The sequence below is a fragment of the Aquila chrysaetos genome, chromosome Z, assembly GCF_900496995.4.
Source record: "Aquila chrysaetos chrysaetos chromosome Z, bAquChr1.4, whole genome shotgun sequence".
Taxonomy (NCBI): Eukaryota; Metazoa; Chordata; class Aves; order Accipitriformes; family Accipitridae; genus Aquila; species Aquila chrysaetos.
In genome coordinates this window covers 33,599,383-33,622,496 of record NC_044030.1, presented here as the reverse complement: position 1 = coordinate 33,622,496, position 23,114 = coordinate 33,599,383, and the positions used below count along the sequence as shown (strand labels likewise).

The 23,114-nt window shown below is 43.7% G+C and overlaps 1 long non-coding RNA gene across 1 annotated transcript in view; it reads right to left on the bottom strand.

Annotated features, from left to right (window-relative positions):
- Nucleotides 1-23,114, bottom strand: part of LOC115337281 — a 60,751-nt gene that overhangs the window by 32,835 nt on the left and 4,802 nt on the right. The window lies entirely within an intron of this gene.

The window sequence follows — 23,114 nt, the reverse complement described above, 5'->3', positions numbered from 1 at the left end:
TCCAAATGCCAGCCCTGGTCCAAAGGCAGCTGGGGGTCCTGACCCTGTGTTTGAGCAAGGAGGTGATTGATCGCCTGTATGAAGAAAGTAGAAGGAAAAAGATAGAGTCTACAACCTAGTGAAAGTGGGGAAAACTTCACAAAACAGTGCCCCAAGTTGGTTACATCAAAAGACAGCACAGTCATTTTTGCAACTAGCAGCTGTAGGAGGGCCCCAGGAGGGCCACCAGGCTGAGGCACAGCAGCCTGGCATGACTGGGACACCCTATCCTCAGCAACTGGCTGGGTATTAGCAACCCAGCACACCCAGCACAAAATATCCTCGGGAGGATGTGCGCAGCATGTAGCGCAGCCATGCTCCTCTGCCGTGTAGTCTCCCACAAACACAGCATGTCTACGCTCCCCTATTTTCACCACTTCTCACAGAGCACAGTCAAGACTATAAGTAGAGTCCAGAGGCTGCATCCTTGGTCTCCAGAGCCCCAGGTACTTAGTAGATTGCCTGGTGCTCCAAAATTTCCTGTCTCATGTGAGTCATCCATACCTCCAGGGACTTTCCCTGCCTCTAAGGCAGAACCACCTGCAGATCAAATGAGTAGATGGGCAAAAACCCTGCCTCAGCCTCGCTGTGCCAAGAACCCTTCCCTGACCTTGCCATTGCTGGCACACACAAACAGTGCAAGGATCAATATGGAAGTGTGTTTAAAACCCTAGACCAAGAAGCTTGTGAATTTTTGTCTTTGGAAGAAAAGATAGATAACTGAACACAGTAAGTACTAATCACATAACTTAATGTACTTCTGGAAGATAGCAGAGTGATAAAGGGCAGCACGAAGAAAAACAGAGTAAGGCAAACCTCTCTGGTGCTTCTTCATCCTGTACTTCATCTGTTTTGTCTCTGTCAAATGCAAGCTCTTAGGTATGGAGGATGTCTAATAGTCTCCATCTCTACAGCACCTTGCACAATAGAGTGAAATTTCAATCAGAGCCTCTAGGCATTCAAGCAAGACAAGCAGTTCATACCAAGTGATAAATACATGAAATACCTATTATTATTATTATTTCCACAGAAATCTCATGGGTGGAGGTGGGGATACTTTGAAAGGACCATATGCATTCAGTCCTTGATGTTAATAACTCATCTACTGCAAACTTTCTTTATTTTAAAAATAATACAGTGAATTGGAAAAAACAGGTAGATGGGTCATGTTATGGTGCACATCTTGTGAGATAACACACTGACAGAAAACGGCCAAGACATTGAAAAATACTACATCAACTTGTGTCAAACTTAAACCATCACAAAATCACTCAATTTTCAGAAGATGGGTACTCATCGTTCTTTCAAAAAGTAGGTCCCTTCAAAAGACTTCGAGTATTTTTAGACCAAGATCGCCTCACATCAGTAGTCTCTTCTGAAACTATTTTAGACCTCTCATTTTTAGTTCTGCTAGTGCACCAGCAGTAAGGAGAAGACCTGAAGCATGATTCTATTAATTCACAACCTCAGGATTATTTTCACTTATAGACAACTATTTTTGGAAAGCTTCATGCAATAGTCAGGACAGATCATTATTTGTAAGCATGTATCTGCAGTTTGTTCTAAGTACATACCAAGGACAGACAGCTCTTAATATTTACCAGCCAAAGAATTGTCTTGCCATCAAAAGTTGCAGAAACCTCCAGAAGGTATAGCTGAGGATGCAGCCTCTGATGAAATATGGGTTGGGAATCATAAAGAGGTACATTTTATCTTTTGGTCAAAAGTAGGAGAGTAGAACTGGCGCACTGTAGAAATGTTTCATGGAAGAAGTAGACCATAATCTCCCAAAGAGAGACTCCACCACTTGGAGTCATTATGGGAAGGTCTTTGCAAAAGCTACACTCTCTATCAGCCATTTCTGAATCAAATCTGAGTCTGACATCATGGGACAATACTGCCTGACCAGTCCTATGAAGGAGTGCGAACTAAATAACTCTATAGCATTCAAGAGACTGTAAGAGTAAGAATTAACACATTTTTCTAGACTTCAGGAATATGAGGACTAGGGGAAAAAAAATGCAACAAAATTCTTTCTTCAAACTGTCTTAATCCAAAATACATTTGCGTTCTATGAATGCTTCACAAGACACTAATGCAGCTATATGTAGCAAGAGAAGCAACTGACTTGGATATCAAGGTCTACTCACCCAAAAGGAAAGAAAAAAAACCATGCCAAGTTTGTTTTGAAAAGACACAAGCAACAGGAGTCTAAAACTCTGGCAGTTAGACATGAGACAGGAAAACCTCTACACCTTAAACATTGGTGCCAGCCCAGACCAAACTGCAGCTGGTGAAATAACTGTACCATTTATTGACTGTTTGGTAAACCAGGTTGGAGGCCTCCATCTCATTCTTTTTGTTTTACTCTGTCAGGAGGTCCCCATACTGGAGAGGATGTTCAAGCCTTGGTGGTGTCAGCGCCTGGACCCTGCTGAACAGACTGCCAGGAAGTGTCCTAAAGGGGTGAGGGGAAGGCAGTGGCAGCATCCCTGCCTGAACCATGTCTTCAACAAACCAGCAGACAGCTTAGGTCTCTAGAACTGCCCAGCTAACACCTCTCATCAAGAGAAAAAATTGAGGATTTTTTTTCTTCCAGCTTAGAAAGAGTTATGGTTCCAAATTGCTATGATAAAAACCTCAGTGTCATTTAATGTAGTTAGAAGCAGGCTTGTACAATTCAGCTGTGATCATATCCTCTTCCAGGTGCCTATTAGAGAAAAAAAAAATACACAGGAGATCGCCATACACACAGAAAGATGGAGAGAAAATAAAAAAATCATGTATGTGTATGTGTATAAAATACAGGACACATCATTTATATATAAATATTATTTACATATCTATGAGCTACTAAGCATCAATGTTTAAAATATCTAAATGCAAACAGCCTAAACAGCAGAAAACCAAGGTTTTCCTCATGTCTAATTCTTAAATAAAGCATTTCAGAACATGTTTGAGGTATAATATCTTCTCTCACAAAGGCTGCGTATTAAATTCCTCACTGGCAAAGGAATTTTTATGGAAGGTTAATGCTTCCTGTAACATTTATCCTGGATAGTGTGGCTTCTCAAATAATTTTGTGGGCTTTATTTCCTGCACTGTTATAAAGCTTTATCTTCACCATAATAGCTTTACAAATACCACATCTTCTGCTGATACAAAGGCAGCAGTTATTTCTCAGTCCCACCACACAGGTTAATTAAACACAAAACCCAAGTTAAAATAACATGCAGAGTGGACATAAAATCCAGAAAGCAAAGAGACACCGAGTTGTGGTTGTCATACCCAATTCCACATAAACTTACCCAGTCAATATACTGCTCCCCACTACAACAGTTATATCTGAAGCAACTGCCTTTCAGCAAGGGAACTGCTGTCCTCTCACATGCCACAAAACAGGTATTTGCTCACCTGCAGTTAAGAGCGGGACACTGGCATAAAACAAATACTGGGGGCTGAGGCTCCCCAGCCACCACGGGGTACTCTGGCCCAGGGTCACCATGCACACACTGGGGGAAGGGGGACCTGCAAGCTCCTAGCCAGAAAACAGGTGTAGCAGAATAGCAACTAAGAGTAGAGTGTAAAATATAGCAAGAAATGCACATGCAGCTTCATCTGATACTCTCACACTAGCTGCTCTTTGAAGTTAGATAGATTTTTTTAAGCATACTGCCATTTTAGCAGACAAAACTAGCAACACCGGTCGGCTACTACCTGTGACATCTGACAAAACACTGACCCCGGGACACATTACTCCAAGACACAGCTATCCCAGTACCTGCACACCTCACCCAATACTACAGAGCAACACTGTGGGTTGGGCACACATGCACTGGGCAGTGATGAATGAAACAAGCCACAGAGGCATTTTTTTTTTTGTCATGTGAATGCAAAAGCTTTGCAGAAACCAGCTCTGCATGTTCAGGAAAAAAAAAAAAAATAATGTAAAATAGCACATTGTGTTTGTGTTTTAAAGCTGACCTTCTTGATTCTTTCCACATACATTCAGCTCTAGCATCAGTACAGTGAATGTGCTAGCATCGCCTCCTCCAAACTGGCTAGTTCATCAGGTCATCATTGTGTATGTCCTAGTGTCAGTCCCATTAACAAGAGGCTCCACAGCCAGGACATCCTCCCTTCTTGAACCCTTGTAATGGATGCCAAGTCTAAACATACTGTGCCATCATCCTGAAACATCTCCAGAGGCACAACAAGGGTTATGTTGTGGTGAGGGCCTATACACGAGACAGAGTAGTACCAACTCAGAGATGTGAGGATCTGTCACTCCTCAAAAATTCAACAAAACACTAAAAATGGAAGCTTGAATTTAAGGATGCTTTGTCTTAAATATGCTAGTTTAAGTATCCACACAAGTACATTTTTAAAAATGTGGTTTAGGCAAACATTTGTACATAAATATACAACATGTTGGAGAAAGGGACCAACAGGGACCCCGTGCAATAGAAGCACGACCAGCAGGCAGATCTGCCCCAGCAGGGGGCTGGGGAAGACTCAACAGGCTTCATTGGGACACTGAGTCCTGTTTCATAGTCCTGGTGGGAGAGATGTCAACAAACTGATGGGGACCAGGGGATGCCACTAAGATAGTGTGGCTGGAGCACTGCCCTGTGAGGACAGGCTGTGGGGCCAAGGATGGTTCAGTGTGGAGCAGAGATGGCTTCGGGACACCTGACAGCACCACAGTGCCTAGTGGGAAAGGGTTGATGAGACAGGGACAGGCTCTTCCCAGCAGTGCCTGACGGGAGGGCGAGAGACGGTGGCATCAGCTGAAATTAGAGAAGTTCAGCCTGGAGATAAGGACACGCTTCTACCCTTGAGGACAGGCAGGCAGTGGAGCAGGTTGCCCAGAGAGGTTGTGCTGCCTCCATCCTTGGAGGTTTTCAAGACGCAACTGAACAAAACTGTGAGCACCCTGGTCTGATCTCATGGCAGAGCCTGCTTTGAGCAGGAGGTTGGACTAGAGACCTCCCAAGATCCCTTCCAACCTGAATTAACCTGTGATCTTACATTATAAATGTCAATGCGAATATATAAATATATACACACTGTGTATAGCTGTAGATGCACACACAAATACCTATGTACATGAGTACATGTGCAGTACTGCACTGTAGTAAAACACCACCTTCTCCAGCTACCACTAAGGAAGTCACTGTGCAGATTTTGATTTTTAGTTGCTTATATTTGCAGACATTGTAACAGATGTTGGTTTTGAAAGAGATTTGATATAAAAAATTTTCCTTCCTTCTTTCAGCTCAGATACCGCTGCTCTCCTCTTGCTACAGAGTTATCCTAGAGTTGGGGGGGGCTGAGGAAGATGGCTGAAGAAGTGGGGAGGGCACAGGAAGGTGAGTGATTGTCTTGTGGGCGTGACTGACTACCAAGACACACATATGGGATGCGCTCGGCTCTTGTATATAGCTAGAATGTTCATGTACAGGATACACAGCTACTATTATCCTTTCAGAAGCACAAGCAAAATAAAATACAAGTGAATTTGACATGTGAGGTCTGATATCAGAGCAGAGCCTCAGATCTTTAGAGAAAAAATTATGTCTGTTAAAATTTCTTTCCAATTAAAGCCTATTATCAGTAAAGGCAAAAAAATAAAACAAAAAAGTAAACCCAACAAAATCCAAATCGTTTCTCAGCTCCAAATCATTTACACTCACGCTATGCTACAGAAGTCTTGATTCAGGGCAGAATTAGCCCCACTCCATCTAATAGCTGTTGTAAAAGTGGTATCATTGCACCCTACATGCAATTGGATTTGATGACAAACCTCACAGTCACTTGTCTTGCTTATTTTTCCTGCTCTTGGGGGTTTCTGAATAGCTTCACTACAGTGCAGGTTAGAAGGTGACTCACTGGGCCAATGGTCAAGGAAGGAGATATTGCTTCTCATCAGGTTGCATTCCTAAAATTCAACAATTTCAAGCAGGTTTTCCCTCATATTTTTAAAAATTAGACTTTTGTTGGAAGGGGCTGAAGAAAAAACCAAAAGGATCTTCTCTATCATTTTGTAAAAATCACCACTGGCAGAAGATTTTCTCATTTGGGTTAATCCTGAGTTTCTTTTAAATCAAGACATAATTCTAGGAAGAGCCTGGTTATGACCCAGTTTCAACAAACAGTACAGCAACCTGGGCTGATCTAGGTTAAATGCCAAGAGGGTCATTGCTTTAAAAGTAAAACAACACAGTGCAACTGTTGAGTACGGCCATGTATAGCACCACAGAAGGAGTACAAATGAGCTAACAGTAGGGCAAACAGGTGCTGGGTAAGGGGTGTTGTGATCTGTCTCCTTCAGCAGTACTGAAGACCTGAAGGTAAAGGAGGAGGGGGCACCTACCACGGTTGCTACAAAGTCAGCTTTACTGCTACTGCCTTTGTGACAACAATATAAAGTAACTCCCACAACACAGTGAAGATAAGCTCTTTAAAGAAAATATAAAAGCATTAGCTTGGCAATTCATCCGAACCTCATCATGCATCGTAGACATTTTTGAAGTTTAACAAAGAAAAGCACATCATTAAAGAATACTGCTCTATCACCATTCTTATGCAAATACTTTCAGATAGTTGGGTGGAAAATTCCATCTAACACGCAGTGAGAAATAGATGTTGCAGGGTGGAAATTTCAGCTATACCGAGTGCATCTATCACTTGTATAATCCAAACTACTGTATGTGCCCTGACTACAGAATTAGTATTGATCCATTCACCATGTAAACATCAAGTACTTTCTATTATTACTTGAAATAGCATGCTATCACAATTTCTATTTCCTCCCTCTATCTTAAATAGAAGTATTGCACATTAGCTCTTCCCTTCATGTACTTTTTTGCACAGCTATCTAACTACAGTGTTCAAGGCTGTGCTGGGTTTCCTGCAGACATCTGCAGTATTACCATCAAAGTACTTTATTTTCAAGTCATCTCTGATGGAAGGCAATACAACTCTCATTTACACTGAAATCTGTTACTGTGGCTTCTCTTGGTAAAACACACAGGATCCTTTGTTTTAAGATCTCTGTTGTGACTACCATTATGAATGACTACATCAAACAGCTTTCCCAAATGTTACTCACACACCTCTCATGAGTATCACCAAGATAAGAGTGGACTGCAAGAGTCTGAATAGCTGTGTCATTTGAGCACACACAAGAGGGGAAAAAAAAATAAAAATCATTATTTCCATCTCATCTGTCTCAACAAAAAAGCAGATGTGGCTGAAATACAGCTTTGGAAAGTGCTGGGAGATGCTTAGAAGCATAACATGTTTCACCTGTTAGAACCTTGCTTTGTCTCTGAGCACAGTGAGTAATTCAAAATGGAAAGGTAAGGGCTTGTCTCCAGAAAAACTTTAAAATTTTAGACTTGAGAGTTGGTCCTAAAATCTGGAGACTTCAAGAAGACAGCAATGCTGCCTTAGAGCCGTGTGGCACTGGATGCACTTTGGCTGTTTCTCCAAGTATGCCACGACTACGCATTTTGCATTCTGGGTGCTGGGTCACACCACCAGCAATGTTTCACTTACTCAGTGCAAAAGGAAGTGTCTTCAGCCCATACAGCTACTGCAGTCAGAGAAGAATTTTCTTTAACAATAATTTATAGATTGCAATGGAGACTTCTTCCCAAAAGAACAAACAAACTTTGGTGCCCACTTCTTACTGCAGCCCCAGCAGAAGCTGAGACCCCAGCTCTCTTAACAGTTTGAAAATCCCCATCTGCAGCTTCTGAAAACATTCACACCTCCCTCCCTCCCTTTTGTATTGGTGTCCCCATGTATAAATAATGCATCCTGCTGAAACTTCAGTCACAGTTCAAGCCGATGTAAAAATAGAAATGTGGTCACACCCTATCCAGGCAAAATCTACAAGAACTACAGTCCTTCCAGGTAGCTGCAAAGAAAGAACCATCTGTAGGCCAACAAGGAGGCATTACAGTTGAAAACATTTCATTGATAATGCCCTGCTGCCTCCTTTCTGGAGCCGTTGATTCAAGCCCCTGTCTGAGCTCAAATGCTGTGCGTCAGATGGCTGAGATCATGTCTCCATGGCAGCCAGACCCCAAGTCATTTAAAGCTTTAAATGTCAAAAGAGACTTCATGGATTGCATCAGGGAGTCCTGCAGCCTCCAGGGACAATTGCCACACACTGCCTGGAGCAAACCCCAATGCCTCCATTTACCTCTCTAAAATAAGAGTGGTGATAAAGACCTCGTGTAGTGCTTCCAAAAAGGTCCACTGACGAAAAGTGTGGCGGGGAAGGGAAAATGGCATATGAAAAAGCCAGTGGTCTCCTTTGCTTGGTGGATGCAAGAAATGACTGCTGCCACAGTCAAAAGCATTGGGTAACTATTCATCTGTGCCTGTCCCTGGTCACACAGAGTGCAAAAGTCATGAGCCATGACCATGCATGCATTCTGCACTGGGGAATCTTCTACCCCTTGTAGACAAAGGAAACAGATCCCAGTTGCTCAGGCCTACTTTTTAGACAAGCACCCACAGCAGAAGCACCCTCATTCTCTGCTCTCTGCCCACCACCTGTGACAGCAGCACAACCCCACAAAGCCTCCTTGTGAGATGAGTTTCCCACCTACCACGCAGCCATGCTGTGGGCTATCAAAAAATGCTCACTCTTTCATCTCACTAAATGCAGGAAGACCAGAAGGCCTAATAATCTAATAAACACACAGATTGTAATGTCCATCATCCCCAGAGAAGATGCTGAGGATGGCAGGACTCTTTATTTGCGGAACAACAGTGCATCTTCCAGATCTCCCTCTCACAAGCCAGCACAATAAAGCCTCCAGCCTCAGAGGTCACAGCGGTGCTTCTCAACGCATTCCAGATGCAGGCTACCGGATGCCACAGCACACCGGCATATCAGCTGCAATGAAAATTCCAGCAGCTCTGAGCCCAGAAAACATCTGAGCAATCTCAAACCATGTAAAAGTGATGGCAGACAGTAAAGGGTAGACAGGACCGAGGAGGAGGAGTACTCACAACCTGTAAGTGCCCACGCTCATTTGCCTCCGCAGACTTGCAGCCCCTCCCTGAGAGACCCACATAGAAAACAAAGGAGACAGATGGTAAATGAGCATGGTTCAGACATCATTCTTTTTGACATTACTGGAGTGGTAATGATTTATGCCAGCTGATAATCTGACCACTGGGTGTTGGGGTGCTAGGGGGTGATTCCCTCCCCAAAAAGAAGGCAATAAGAAAGCCCTGTTTCTGGGCAACATATGTAAACTTCAGTGCAAGGCATGGTTCTGATTGTTTATAAAGCATGATGTAGGTCTGTGGTCCCAAGCAACTGCTGACAGCCATCTTCTGAGTGCAATTCTTTTGACATGACCCAGGCAAGAGAGGAGCCTCTCTCCTCAGAAAACCAAATAAACCAGGTGCCTGGGATGTACCAGGGATTATCAGAGAAAAACCCAAACAGGAAGACAGAAGACTGCCTCCAACTTCTGTCAGATAGAGAAATGTTCAAGACTCGACAGAAGCATATCTCCTCCAGCTACCAGCTTCTCAAAACAAGAGGTCCTCCAGCAGTTTCTCCGGGCCCTGTCTGAGCTCTCCTTCTGTTGGGAATTTTAGATGTAAGCACAACGTCAGTATCATGTGCCTTGTCAGCCAGACTTGCCTTGGCTGTGGGGCTGCTACAGTGATCAGTGACCAAAGTCACTGGGAAGAAGTTGCTGACAGACCCTGAAAATGAAACTGACAACCCAGCAGTAGCACTCAGGGAGAGGGGCAGTTCAACCGCTCTAAAAAAGAGAGGGTGGGATTGTCAGGTACATTGGAATTCATTGGTAGCTGGGCAAGCAAATCCCTTTAGGCTTCCTGAAAATCCCAGTCTTTGGGAAAATGATCAGAGATGACTGTGTTATGAGCACATCATGGAAGGAGCTGGAAGTGAAGAGAGAAGAAACAGAACATGCATAAGGGGGATGCAGGGGGTAAACACATCATGAACTCATAGTCAGTAGGTATGAACGGAGCTGTGCTTCACTGTCATTGGAAAAACTGACAGCAAGGATATACTGTAGCATGTTAGCATACCATTATCAGTTTGGCCGCTCATTTATCCTCACACCTTCCAAGCTTCTCTAATCATCACCCCAAGATGTTCCTAAGTATCGCCTCTGTGTCCTCTGCCCAACCTACTCTTTGCCAGACCATCAGCTTTCTTTAGTTTCTCAGAAACATTTCAGATACCATGCATCTCAGTAACAGAGACCTCTGGACCATCCCTTGAAATTAGGTTTGCCAGTTTGTTTATTTAAAGCTGTGTTATAAAACATGCTGAAGTGTTCTTTTTTTAATTAAGCAATGTAAAAAAAGGTGCTACCAGAAATGACTTAATAAGTCTTGCTGTTAATCTCACACAACTGCTAATTATAAGGTCATAAAACCATTCTCCTCCCACTTAGGCTAAAATAGTCGTGTCTTACACATAACCAGGTACCTAAGAAGCAACTAATGCTTTATCACTTACTTGTAGCCCATCACCATCAATATCTGCTGCTTGAACCTAGCATACTAATGAAAAATCTTGGCAGAAGAACGCTTGTGCCACACTACTTTTCCTAACATTATGGCTAGAGTCTCTAAGGAGTAAAAGGCATAGCCTCAGTGCTCTCTGGGGCACTTGGGAATGTTGTCTATGGCACTAATTGTACTTTTTTTTATAAAAGGAAGTAATAGTGGAAGCAGAGAGAGAGCGGCGGCCAGACGCCCAGCAGCCAAATACTTTTGACTAACCTGCTCCCTGCACTCTTTGCCCCTCGGAAATGGCAGGGAGTAACCCATGCATCAGATGAGCTGTTCCGACAGCCCAATACCTAGGAAACCTGGGTTTTGGGGTGTCACACCGTCTCTCCTCTATCTTATAGGCTATTGTTCAACTAAAATGTGTGTGACCCTAGCCAGTGACTTCCGTCAGCACATCCACCCATATGCAAGGCTGGCACATATCCTATTTCTCATGGCCGAAGGGCCTTTTGCATTCCCTACATAGGTCTCCAAGATGAGTGCACTGACTGTTACCCAGGCTCTGAAATGCAGCAGAGCAGCTTCCCTCTCCTGCTACTGTGCTGACTTCAAAAGGGTGCTTATTGTTTGCTCACTTCATAATAACCACAAGCATTTCTTCTTGGAGAGGACTTTGGAAGTGCCTGTCCAAAGTCCTGAGTCCATCACATGCACTCCAGAGCGGAGGAGAGATTGCAACAACCTCTTACATTTGCAAGCTTCCAGGTGGCTGCCTTTTTGGTGTTCCTCATTCAGCATGCAACTTCCTTATGGTGCCCATGCCTTGTCACACACTGGAACCCAGAGATCTGGGTGTGGGACCTGAATCAGGGCAGTCAAACACACTGAAGCTCAAAATTTTGCCTCCACATTTAAAGCAGCCTTTGTGTTCTCTGTTGGTTCCCACCCTGGTGCAGATCCCTGGTCAGAGCAGATCTGCTTCATCTGGTGCTCAGGTGCAGAGTACAGGCTGCTGATAGGAAACAGTCATTTTTTTCTTTGGCCGTGCGCTTCTCTTCAGTTTTTGTGTTGGTACCCTCAGCTGTGTTCACCCCTCCTTCTTCTGCCGACTTCATGTACCAATCTCTTCATCTGAGCTCTGCAGACATGAACTCCAGCTGCACAGCCATCCCATCGGCAAAATGTAGTTCAGTCCCACCAATCATCCAGCCCTTCTTGATCACTACTGCAATGTCAATTAGAATGAATTTTCTGTGGGGGCAGTTTCTGTCATGCAGATATATTGTGGATGTGTGTCTACACAAAGGGTTTCCCCAGGGAAACCTCCATGAGATTATTCAGGATAGAATGACTACTAGCCTGCATCTGCTCTAAAAATCAGGAGAAGGTATATAGGCAATGAGTTAGGTAGTTCCTTTCCCTACAGCAGGACTAGGACATGCACACAGGTCAATTCATTCAGCCTAAGTCACAGAGAATCAGTAAAACAGTAATTAATAGCCCAAGCTCTGGAGTCTTAATAAGAGACTGCAATAAAGAACTGAAGTCCAAATCCTCAAAGGTATTCAGATGCCTAAGTGTCTTTGGTTTAAGCACCATTAAGTATCTCGGCCTGACCTACAAAACTTCACCTGCAAAAGCAAGGCCACACTCATGGATAACATGATTGTTTTCTCCACTGAGTTCATAAAGACTTCAGAACCAGCTTGCATAGAAGCATGGTAGTAGGTGGCCTTTAACAACCCTGCAACAAGCTACAAGGGCAGGCTAATTGAGAAGCATCCTTTTTTTTGTATAACGGAAACGCAAGTTTTTTCATTTCTGCCTGTGCTACTCTTCAAATGAATCCCACATAGACAGTTAGTTGGATCCTATGAAACAAGAAGGCTACACTTGGCACCTGCTGCGTTACAGATTGTGCCTGTGAAATTGAATTTACAAGGACAAGACCAGAGAGAATGGCAAAAAACAAGGAGCTGTTGAAATGATGTATTTGCCTATATTATATTAATAATTTGTCATTAAGAATAAGCAAAGACTGCCATGCATTTAGCAGTGAACATCTCCTTCAATAAGTCTTCAGCATGGGATGGACCTAAGCTATTTACAAACTCAGCTTTTGGGAGGAATGACTCTCTCTATCACATATTGCTAATGCACAAGAAACTAAACCCAGCTGACTTGCAAGTACTACTATTGTGTACATATTTATCAGAAAATGCCTATGAAAAGGTTACATTGTGAGTGACAGGTGGCATTACCAATGTAACTTCACTCTGCAGAACTGAAACCCAGGCCCATTGCTAATTCATAGATTTAAAAACACCACAACCCTAAACAAAAGAAGCATAAAGACTGTCGGGCAGCTGTCTGATGTTTGGGCTTGTCTGTTGAGAGCAGAGAAGAAGTCTCAGTAGGTCAAAGCTAACTATTCACTTGAACATTTGTTAGTAGAGGAAGAACTTTATGTAACTCAGCAGAAACCCCCTTCGGGACACGTAGAGTGTGTGTGCACGTGTGTAATGTATACAGAAAAGATAACTCTGTTTGCGTGGGTAACTTTTTCCCAGTTTATAAGGTTGCTCCTGTAGACCAGCCAATGGTCAGTGACACACTCGGAACCAAGATTTCAGAAAGTGCAGGAATAAAATATGTAGCATCTCGTAATACTGCACGGAGTAGCGTCAAGCTTGACGAACAAGCACAGGTGTCTGGAGTCATGTGGTAACATGGGAAGCAACTTAGTGTAAGGAAATTAAATCTATGCTTAAAAAAAATTAAATAGAATTATTAGAATACAAAAAAACAGGGAGAAACTAAAATTCAGATTTCACTACATGAGCCTCAAACAACTTGGGGAGCCACAGGACCCACGCTGGTGGTGACCGTCTTGCCTTTGCAGTGGGGGTGTTCGCTGCCTGGAAGAGACTCTGGCCGGCAGCTCCCAACTCTTCGCCGGGCTGTTGCTGCAGCACGTGCTTTGCAGGCGGGCTCGCAGCAGCGGCGACGGGACGCCGGGATCCCCGCAAACGGAGGCAGGGTCCCCCGGCCACGGAGCCCCCCGGTGCTCGCACAGGGCTCCCCGCCGCCACACGGCGAGCAGCGCTTCGCCCGGCCTCACAGCCCCGGCGGAGGCACAAAGGGGGGGGGGGGGGGACAGAAGGGGAGAGGGAGCGGGAAGGGAAACCGGCACCAGCTCCCGCCGCTCGCGGCTCCTCCCGCTTGCAACAGGGGGCGGCGGCGGCGGCGGGCGGGGCGGCGGGGGGTGGGGAGCCGTGCTTGCTCGCCGCGGCAGCGGCGAGGAGGTGTGCGGCGGCAGCGCTCCACACCCCACCCCGCGCCCTCCCCCGCCCCCGGTGCCTTCCGCAGGCCGGCCAGCGGACCAGGACCGCGACCGGGACGGTGCCCTGCCCCGGGGCCGACCGGCCGGCCGGCGGCGGCCGGCGCACGCCACCTGCCGGCGGGCGCGCGGCGGCGGCGCGGCCACGTGGCGCCGCCCGGGCCGGGGCGCGCCCGCGCGCGCGCTTTCCCGCGCCCGCCCCCGCGCTTTCCCGCGCCCGCCCCCCGCCCGGCCCCGCCCCTCCCGCTCCCCCTCGCCCCCCACACCCCCGCTAAATCCCCTTCCTTCTCGTCCCCCGCGCAGCCCCGGGCGCCGTGGGGAGGGGTATGCCGCAGCCTTTGCCGAGGAACCGCCGTGCGAAAGACCGGGCCGGGGCGGGAGGGGGACGACGCTGAGACACCCCCCCACCCCTTCCCCAGCCGTCCCACAAGTCGTCCTCTGTTCCCAGCCCAAACTTCAAAACCAAGTTGCGCTTTACACCTTTGTTACAGCCCGACCGGCATATTCCTTCACGTGTGCTGGACTTTCAATTTTTCCAACCCCACCCCCTGCCTCTCCTCCTCTCAAAAACGCACGGTCCCTTTTCAGCCTCAGCCGCCTGGGTGTCCAATTTAGCGAGTTTATCCGAAAGAACATCGGTGGCGCCATCCGGGGTTATCAAAGCGTTTGCAGCTTTTCTGTTCTGCTGCGGATGGCTTCAAACATGGGGGCCTTCGTTTCAGCATCTACAATCGGGTCAGCACAGATTCAGAGGCCAAGGTGGCACCAGTTGTACTCTAATACTTCAGTTTGATTGGCTTTGGGTGTACTTTTTTGTATTTGTTTGTCTTTCAGAAATAACAGGTCTGAGCTTCAAAATAAATAAAAGCCCTGAAGCCATCTATACTGTCTGTGGGCACAAGAAGATTCTGTGGCAGACCATTTGCCATCCAGAAAAGACTTCTGGGGGGAGGAGAGTGTGCAAAATTCATCAAAACAAACTCTGCAAAATGAAGCCAAAGGAGACAAGAGATCAGCATGGGAAACTTAGCCAAGTAGGTTATTTCCCACCAACTCGATTGCCAACTGTTACAGGGGGTTTAAACAAAGCTAATTTTTTAGCTTTAATCCAGAACCATTGCAGAAATAGAGAACTGACAGAGAAGTATCTGTGCTCCAGAGTCTCACTTGTTTAATTAAAATCAGGACAACACTTGCATCTATCGACTATCAACTGCCATGTCAGAGCATATCCTTAATATCAAGAGATAATAGGGAAATGATTTCTGATAGTATCCATCTTTTGAGATCTTTATTACAAGGTTTCTTTTTAAAATTCTGTACCATATCATAATACATCCCAGTGCAGAAAGATTTACGTAAACAGTTCTGTCATGCTACCACCTGCACTGAAGGAGCGCATAACCCACCTGTACTCGATTCCCCTCCAGGCACTAAAGAACAGATGGGTTCCTTCGATGCTCAGTTCCAGGTGATTACCTGAGGACAGCAGTAACATGGGCAAGACATTCCAATATTGTTCTCTGTCTTCCATATCCTCCAAGATTTCTGGTGAAAATGTACAGTCAGGTACAGCCAGCACCCACTATAAATAACAAGAATTTGTCAGAGTCTTGCAGCTACTCCAGGATAACATTATAAATACATGAAAGGACTGCAGCAGGTACATGCAGATTTGTATCTTTCGAATCCTTACAGCATCCCCATGGCAGTGTCTTGGCAACTGCCAAGGACTGAAAAGCCCCCCTCAGTTCTCATACAGAGTCCCAATTATTGTAGGTAACTGCATCTTATGGCTCCCTTCATAAACATTTCAAACTCGTACCTTAAATCAAGTTAGTTTTCTCAGACTTGCCATTTACATGGGTGGGGAGTGACCAAGGTATAAGGATGCAAATACTGATTTTTGATAGGGAAAACATAGAGAAAAGTGAATGAAAAGGAAGATTTTAATTACAGAAAACATTATCAAAGTTCTTCTGGGAGTAGCCTTTTTTACTTCTTTTGAACCCTATCTCAGTCTGTTAGCAATGCCCCCAAGATCACATTAGTAACCTACTGCAGAATTGATCTGGCCATCAGGTAGCCTGTAAGACACGTCCTGGCTTCACCGCTGATTTAGGGTACATGCTGCTAGATGGAGTCCTTCCACTGATTCCTGTAAATTTGACATCTAAGCATTGCTGAGAAATACTAAAAAAAAACCGAGTGCATCTATGGAGTATAATAATCATCTGGGTCACTAGGGGTTCATTAAGCTTGATACTTAGAAGGCCAAGACTAAGATTCATTGTGCATACAGCCCATGTGAAGTTCTAATACACAGTAATTTCTAAGAATCAAGTGTCATATCCACAGAGATATTAAGGTGCCAACCTCCCATTTATCAATCAGTTAGTGGGAGTTTCAGGATCAAAAGAGACTTGCAGGCAGGTTCCTATTCATATCCCCAGGGCATTGCTGGAAAAGGAGCTTCAGCATGCACAAAAATCCTTGACTTCTGCTCTGATAACTGAAGGATGCATGCCAGAGCCATCATCTGCAGAACAAAATACTGATGCAGAGAGGCCAAATCTTCCAAGAACAGACTGTTACTCGTGGCAATTGATGGTACTTTTAGCTGATCGGAGCCAGCAGTAGCAGTGGGGCAGGAGGAGATAATGGGAGAGAAAGGGCTGGTAGAAGAGATGTTGTTACAGTTAACTTCTAGCATAGCTCTAACAGAGGTCCTTAGGTTCTTGAGACGCTTGAGTGTTAGGTGTCTGCTATGAAAGGTAGAAAGCATTGGCTGGTGGGCAAGGGCAGGATGGGAAAAAAGCACATGAATGCAACAGTGGTGTAAATGCTCTTAAAAACTCCTAACAAAGGCATATTTTAAATATGTGTATTTTACACGCATCAATTTTACACACGGGTCTTGGTTAGGTGAACAAGTCTATAGTGTACCACACCACCACTACCCACTAAGTCAAACACACCTCTGTGTACAAAGGGAAAAGGATATCTGACTTATATTGCATGGGAAATACTGTCAGCATTATGTACAGCTCAGCCAACTTTGTGGCAGACCTTGCAGCCTAGCAGAGTGCCAAAATACATGACCTAATGGGTTTTGCAGTGTACATGGTCTCATATTTTATTTGGTGATGAATACTTGCCATAAAGTGTTTGTGAAGACAAAGAGAATAAAGCAAGAGTGGTATTCATGTTGTTTGCCAAGAATAATACCACAATATTTGTTTATGTAGTTTGCCAAAAATATCAAGTATCACAATATACAGGCATTAGGCCAAATTTATCTGTTACTGACACCATCTACGCAGCTGACTGCAGCTGAAACCATCATTTGGTCCTCTGTTTTAAATATTCCAAAGAATACAAGGTAGGTCTTTTTTATTTTTAAGTCAAATACTCTTTGCATATGTATATATTATACATTACACATACACACTTCACTTTTGCAGGATACAACATGAACAACCATTCCAAAGAGAATGACACAGAGCCAAAGCCTCCTCTAATTAAAGTTAACAAGGAAGCATAACCAGTACCAAAAGTGAATGCGTTCACAAACACATGCAAATCAAAGTGACATAACAGCAGTAGAAAGTTACTTCCACCATTCTCTGTCTTCTCTGGGATCAGCCAGCCCTGTCAGCTGAATTATAAATGAGCCTTGTGACGCAGACATATTTTAAGTTTGTTTACCTTGATTTACTTTTTTGTTTTTTTGAGCGAGAAGAGGGATGATTTCAAAACAAGACCCCAAACTCGAAAAACAATAGCTCAGGAGAATTTGTACAACATAATCCAGGTTTAAATATTTTGCTCCTTTTTACCTCTTTTATTAATAAAACTCCATAAGGAATCAAGTTCCCAGATACAGTTTCTGAGCAACTGTGCACCTAGACTGAGATTTTGTGACTAGACATTGCCTCCAATGAGTTCCCAGATGAAGTACTACCACACTTTTAGGAAAGATGTTTTTACATCCTGGTCTAGATTGTGGAACTGAAAATTACAAGAAGTAGGAGGAATGAGTAGTGTTAAAAACTGTAAATAAGACCAATGCATTTCAAATTAGATTCTGGCAGAATATAAAACAGTGAAGGTGAAATATCATTTGCAATAGAAAAGCAGAAGGAAATGACAGAAAACCTGAATAACAAGCAATGGAATAATCACATCTGACACATAGCTGTATGCTGTAGAGGGTGAAATGATTCAAAGGATCATAGTTGAGCAGTAATGACATAAGGCCCACTTCTGCTGAAGTCAGTGAAGACATTGCTACTGACTTTACCACAATAAGGATTATACAGCGCAGAGTTTGAAGGCCAAGTGCCAGATACCTTTAAACTGATAACCTTGGAAAAAGACCCATTGTCCATTAAAATCACCTTGACTTCAAGGACTTTGGATTAATTTTGCCAGCCTGCTCCAGCTGATAAAATGACCATGGGAAAATGTGTTGTGAGGAAAGAAACTCATGACAGAACACAGCTTTAATTGTACTTAGTTAAATTGAGTATTCCTTACTCACACTGAGTAATATTTTCTCACACTGACTACTGTTCCTCATGAGCAATGAGGAAAAAGAGCACTTGATCTGGCCACAGACAAAGGCTGCTGAATTTCATCATATCTAACAGGAAGCTTCAAGACAGGCTTCTGGACTCCAGATGAACACTTGGAATTGATGGGAAACCCTCTGTGTCCACTGAAGATTTATTCCTGAAACGAATCACTTTCATTTTCATCTGTGTACCTGAAGCGCAGCACACACCTCCCTCTCAAGGCTTTGCCATCAGTCTGTCCTTTTTCTCAAGAACAACTCAGGCTTCCCTTGAACAAAATATTTGAGCTTGAAGTCCTAAAAGCCATTCCTTTCCCAGTTTCTTGTCACATATTTTCCAATACTCATAAGCTATAAATAGTGACAGATGGAGAGAAAAGACAGACATTCCCTTGAAACCTTTTGGGCCAGAAGAACTTTCTGGCTGGAAGAAATGGAAGAATGATAACTATTTTGCTTTTAAAAACCTTTGAGTTGTTCCTCCTAAGTAAGGCCAGCTGATGTGTAAGGCAGTCAACTATTTTAGTACTGTCATGGAATTGGCCAAGGAGTTGCATATATACTAATTCCTTTTGACAGAAGCCCTGTAAGTCGACTCCAGACAATTACCTCTGGAACTTCCCAAAAGACAGACTTGAACCATGGCAAATTTTGCATACATACAGGAAGGCACAGAGAAGGTGACTGTTACTTGTATAATATTGCCAGTTACAGGGATGCATAATGGCTACTGGAGACGTGCTTTCACAAGGCCATTTTCACATCCAGATACTCATTGTCAGGAGGAGACTTGTTTTGAAAATATGCTGGGGAGGATTGTTCCAAAGACCTGACACTTGTCCTCTAGAACATCTGTGATCTCTGGCTATGTTTCAGCTAGTTCTGATAGTGCAGATTTCCATCCTCCATCAACTTTCAGTGAAAGAAACAGAACTTTTGCTTGCATATATGGTTGGAGACAGGTTGACCGTACTTTAACTAGCAAAGCCGCTATATGAAAGATAAATTGTCATTTATAAGCCATTTAAATTACATGCAATTTACATGCAATTTAAATTATATATGTCTCAATTCTAATCCAAACCTCTTCCTTGGAAGTAACAGTTAAACAGGCAAATCAACTACTAGATCCATGTTACTGTTGATGGTATTCACCTTGCCTATTTTGTACTGATGTAACGAACAACTTAAATGCAGGAGGTGAAATGCAAGGCATTTGGTCCTCGAAGGAGGACCTCCATGCTGTTTGGTCATCATATTTTCCTAGTTTGGGAAAATAAAAAAAAAATCTGACAGCTTTTGGACTAGGTCATCTGCCATTTTGGACTAGCACTGATACTTTAAAGCAAATACTGTTTCTTTGTTTTGAAAAAGAAAGAAAAAATAAGTCCCTACTTTTACCAAAAGAAACAGTAAATCCTACAATATATTGATAGATCCCATGACCCTTTCAGATGGGTCAGGAAGCACCTTTTAATTGCATAAACATGAGCCCGAACATACCCGTTTGCTTTCAAACCAGGGCAGCAGTTGTGTATGCAAAAAGTGCATTTACACAATTAGACAGTTGGTTAAGTTGGACTAGCTATCTGTCTCTGCAGTTACTAGTTTTCTGTTAACCTTTTACTCCCTGAATTGCTTGACATGTGTGATATTACTGCCATCTCTGTCATTACTCTCTAGACTGCTTGCATTCCAAACATGGTGTTCATGCAAAATGCTACAATCGCTTTCACCAGCAGATGTCTCTCAGGCTGTGCAGAAGCGCAGCCTGGAAGCCTGTGTGGTAAGAGAGTAGGGAAACTGAACAGCTACAAACAAACCCTGTTACAATTCCAGGATCTGATATACGGAAATTTTAATGAACGTGCTTCAGCATCATGACTGCTGCATATAAATTAGAGCAAAGCCTAGTTCAATGCATCTCACACTTTATACTAAATTTTGAATACCTCTCACTGCTTAGCATAAGGGTTCCCTTGCTCCATGAATAGAAACCACCACTTGTTTGCAACATCCTCCACAATTGCTTGTGGCCAGACAACTAAAAAAGCTAAACCAAGCTCTCTGCTTCTGTTTTCAGGGATACCTCAATGTGGCTCAGAGTACATTGTTTTATCAACACTACTGCCCATAGGCCAGACAAGTCTGGAAATGCCTGGACTAATACATGTATTTTCAGAGCATGGGAACATTCTAGGAAGACCCCAGATGGTGGCAGAAGATACAATAGTAAGGCAGAACAGATGAGAACCTATAAACAATCCAGGAAGTGGGTTTTTTTCTAATGTATTTTCAAATATGAAAGTTAAAAGACATCATCAAGGCTGTGTGTGCAGAGAGCGCAGTGATGCTGAGCTCACAAAGAGAAACGCTCTGCTCGGACAAGGAACCAAGCTCCAGACTCTTCCTCCCCTTGATGCATCAGGATACTGGGACTACTGGCACCACAGAGACAAAAATGGAGATTACCTCCCTAAATGAAGAGAGCAGCTTAGTGATGTAGTCCACCACCTCAAGCTCAGCCTTTCCCCTACAAAGGTCTTACACAGTTCAGAGAGTATGCGTACCACCTCTCAAGCTTCTCAGCAAAATCCATACCTTGGCAATCATAACTTCAGCTTCTGGGGGGTGGGAATGCTAGACTGTGGAGGTGGGCACTGAAAGACAAGTATTTGTCACTGCAGGTGGAGTATTACTCCATGGATAACACTTCCCACATTCTGGTCCATGCTGTCCTACTTAAGGATTATAAGAGTATCTGTGCTAGTGTAATACCTTCGATGCTGTGTAATTGACTTACTTGGCCTCTTTCACCAGAGTCTTAGCCATGGCACACAGAACCTATACACTCCTACTCTACACACTGATCTTCAGGTTCACATCTGTCTCAGTTGACATCAGGATGGCCCCTCCCCTCTTAAATGAAGCGTGTTGTGTGTTTACAGGCTCATGGCTTTATTTTCACATTCCTTTTGTACCTTTCTCCCATATTTCGCAGGGTGACACTATTACATGCCACCCAACGATGTTCTATGTTTTTAGAGCTCCTAAGATTGAATGTCTCACAGGCAAAGTAATTTCATTCTTTATAAAAATAATCACAATACTGTTACTTTGTAATGTGAATGTCAAAGGAGATAAAGGACAATAAGCATGGGAAGGTGGAAAGAACAGTTTAATTTAGCAGGCAGTTAAAAATCTACCAGAGTGAGGACAAAGGGTTGCCATGGTTTAACAAGCTACAGCTCATCAGTTGAAACACATTTAACTAGGCAAGCTGCAAATACAAAACAGAACAGGTTAGTTTAATCTATTTTTGTTTAAGGACTGTCTTAGATGATGACAATGAGCAGCAAGAGAGGGTAAAATAAGAACAGTTATATGTGTTGATGGAAGTAGCGTGGCTTTATTACCAGCAGAGAAAATATTAAGAATGCCCATTCCATAGAAAGAGGAAGACCTTCTAAAGGACACTTAGGCATCCAGCTTTGGTCCATGACACTAGGAATTGATGATGTCATTTCCCACTGTACTTCTCTCTCCAAATCCCTATGAGTAGCAAGATGTTCACAATGAAGTGGAGTCAGGAGTTGCTACAGCAAGGCCTGTTCTCCAGCTGGATCCTCAGCACACGCATATGGGCTTGTAAATACATGATGGAAAAGCCCTAAATAAAGTACTTACAAGACAGAATGCAACCACTCAAAGAAGATTTCATGGCTGAGGAAATAAAGGCTTTAAAATGTGCCCAAACATGCATGTGTAAAAGAGACTGTAATGGCTCCAGAGAACTGTCCTTCCACTTTCCCAAATTACTTCTAAAAGCAGAGGCACACGCAAACCCAGAACCCAGCACCTTTTCTCACCTAACTGCAAGCCAAGGACACACAATCCCTCAGACAATATTCTCAGTGCTGGATCTCCAGGCCAGATTATCAAAGCCACTCTGGAAATTTGCACACCGAAGGGGAGTAAAACGTTAAATGCGTTCAGCATCTTTCCAAGCATCCTCTGTTAAGTGTTCAGGCTAAAGCTTTAAATGAGCATAGATGTGTCTAGAGCCTTCTATGCACTGCCAATGCCTAATCACACAGAGCTGGAAACAGGATCTTCATTTTTTGATCTTGCTAGTTAGAACATATCTTCAATGTTTTGGGGGCACATGGGGACAATTTTTTTGCTATGGGAGTGCCAGCACAGTTGGTGATGGTCATACCAAAGGAGATTTTGACTCAAACTTTCTCATGGTTTATCTGTAATTACTTTGGCAAAGAGCTTTGGGAATAATAGCAAAACTGTTCACGTCAAGCTCTCCAGAAAATTCCACAACAGCATTCAGGCTATTTCACAAGTTACACTGGAGGTGCTTGACCCACCCATTCCATGCTGAACAGTCCTGCATTTATTGGCTGTATGAGAGCGTACTTTTGTGTGAAAAGGAGCACACTAAGCAGCAGAACTTCTGCACACTCACTAACCAGTCATAATAATATGAGGCAAAATAACACCAGGCAAGTAAAGGAGAGGTTTGTAGCGCTCTTCATAGTTTAGATTCAGTAAACATAACAAGATAAATATAACAAGAAGTAAGGTACTCTAATTAGATTCAAGAGAGCCATGGAAGGT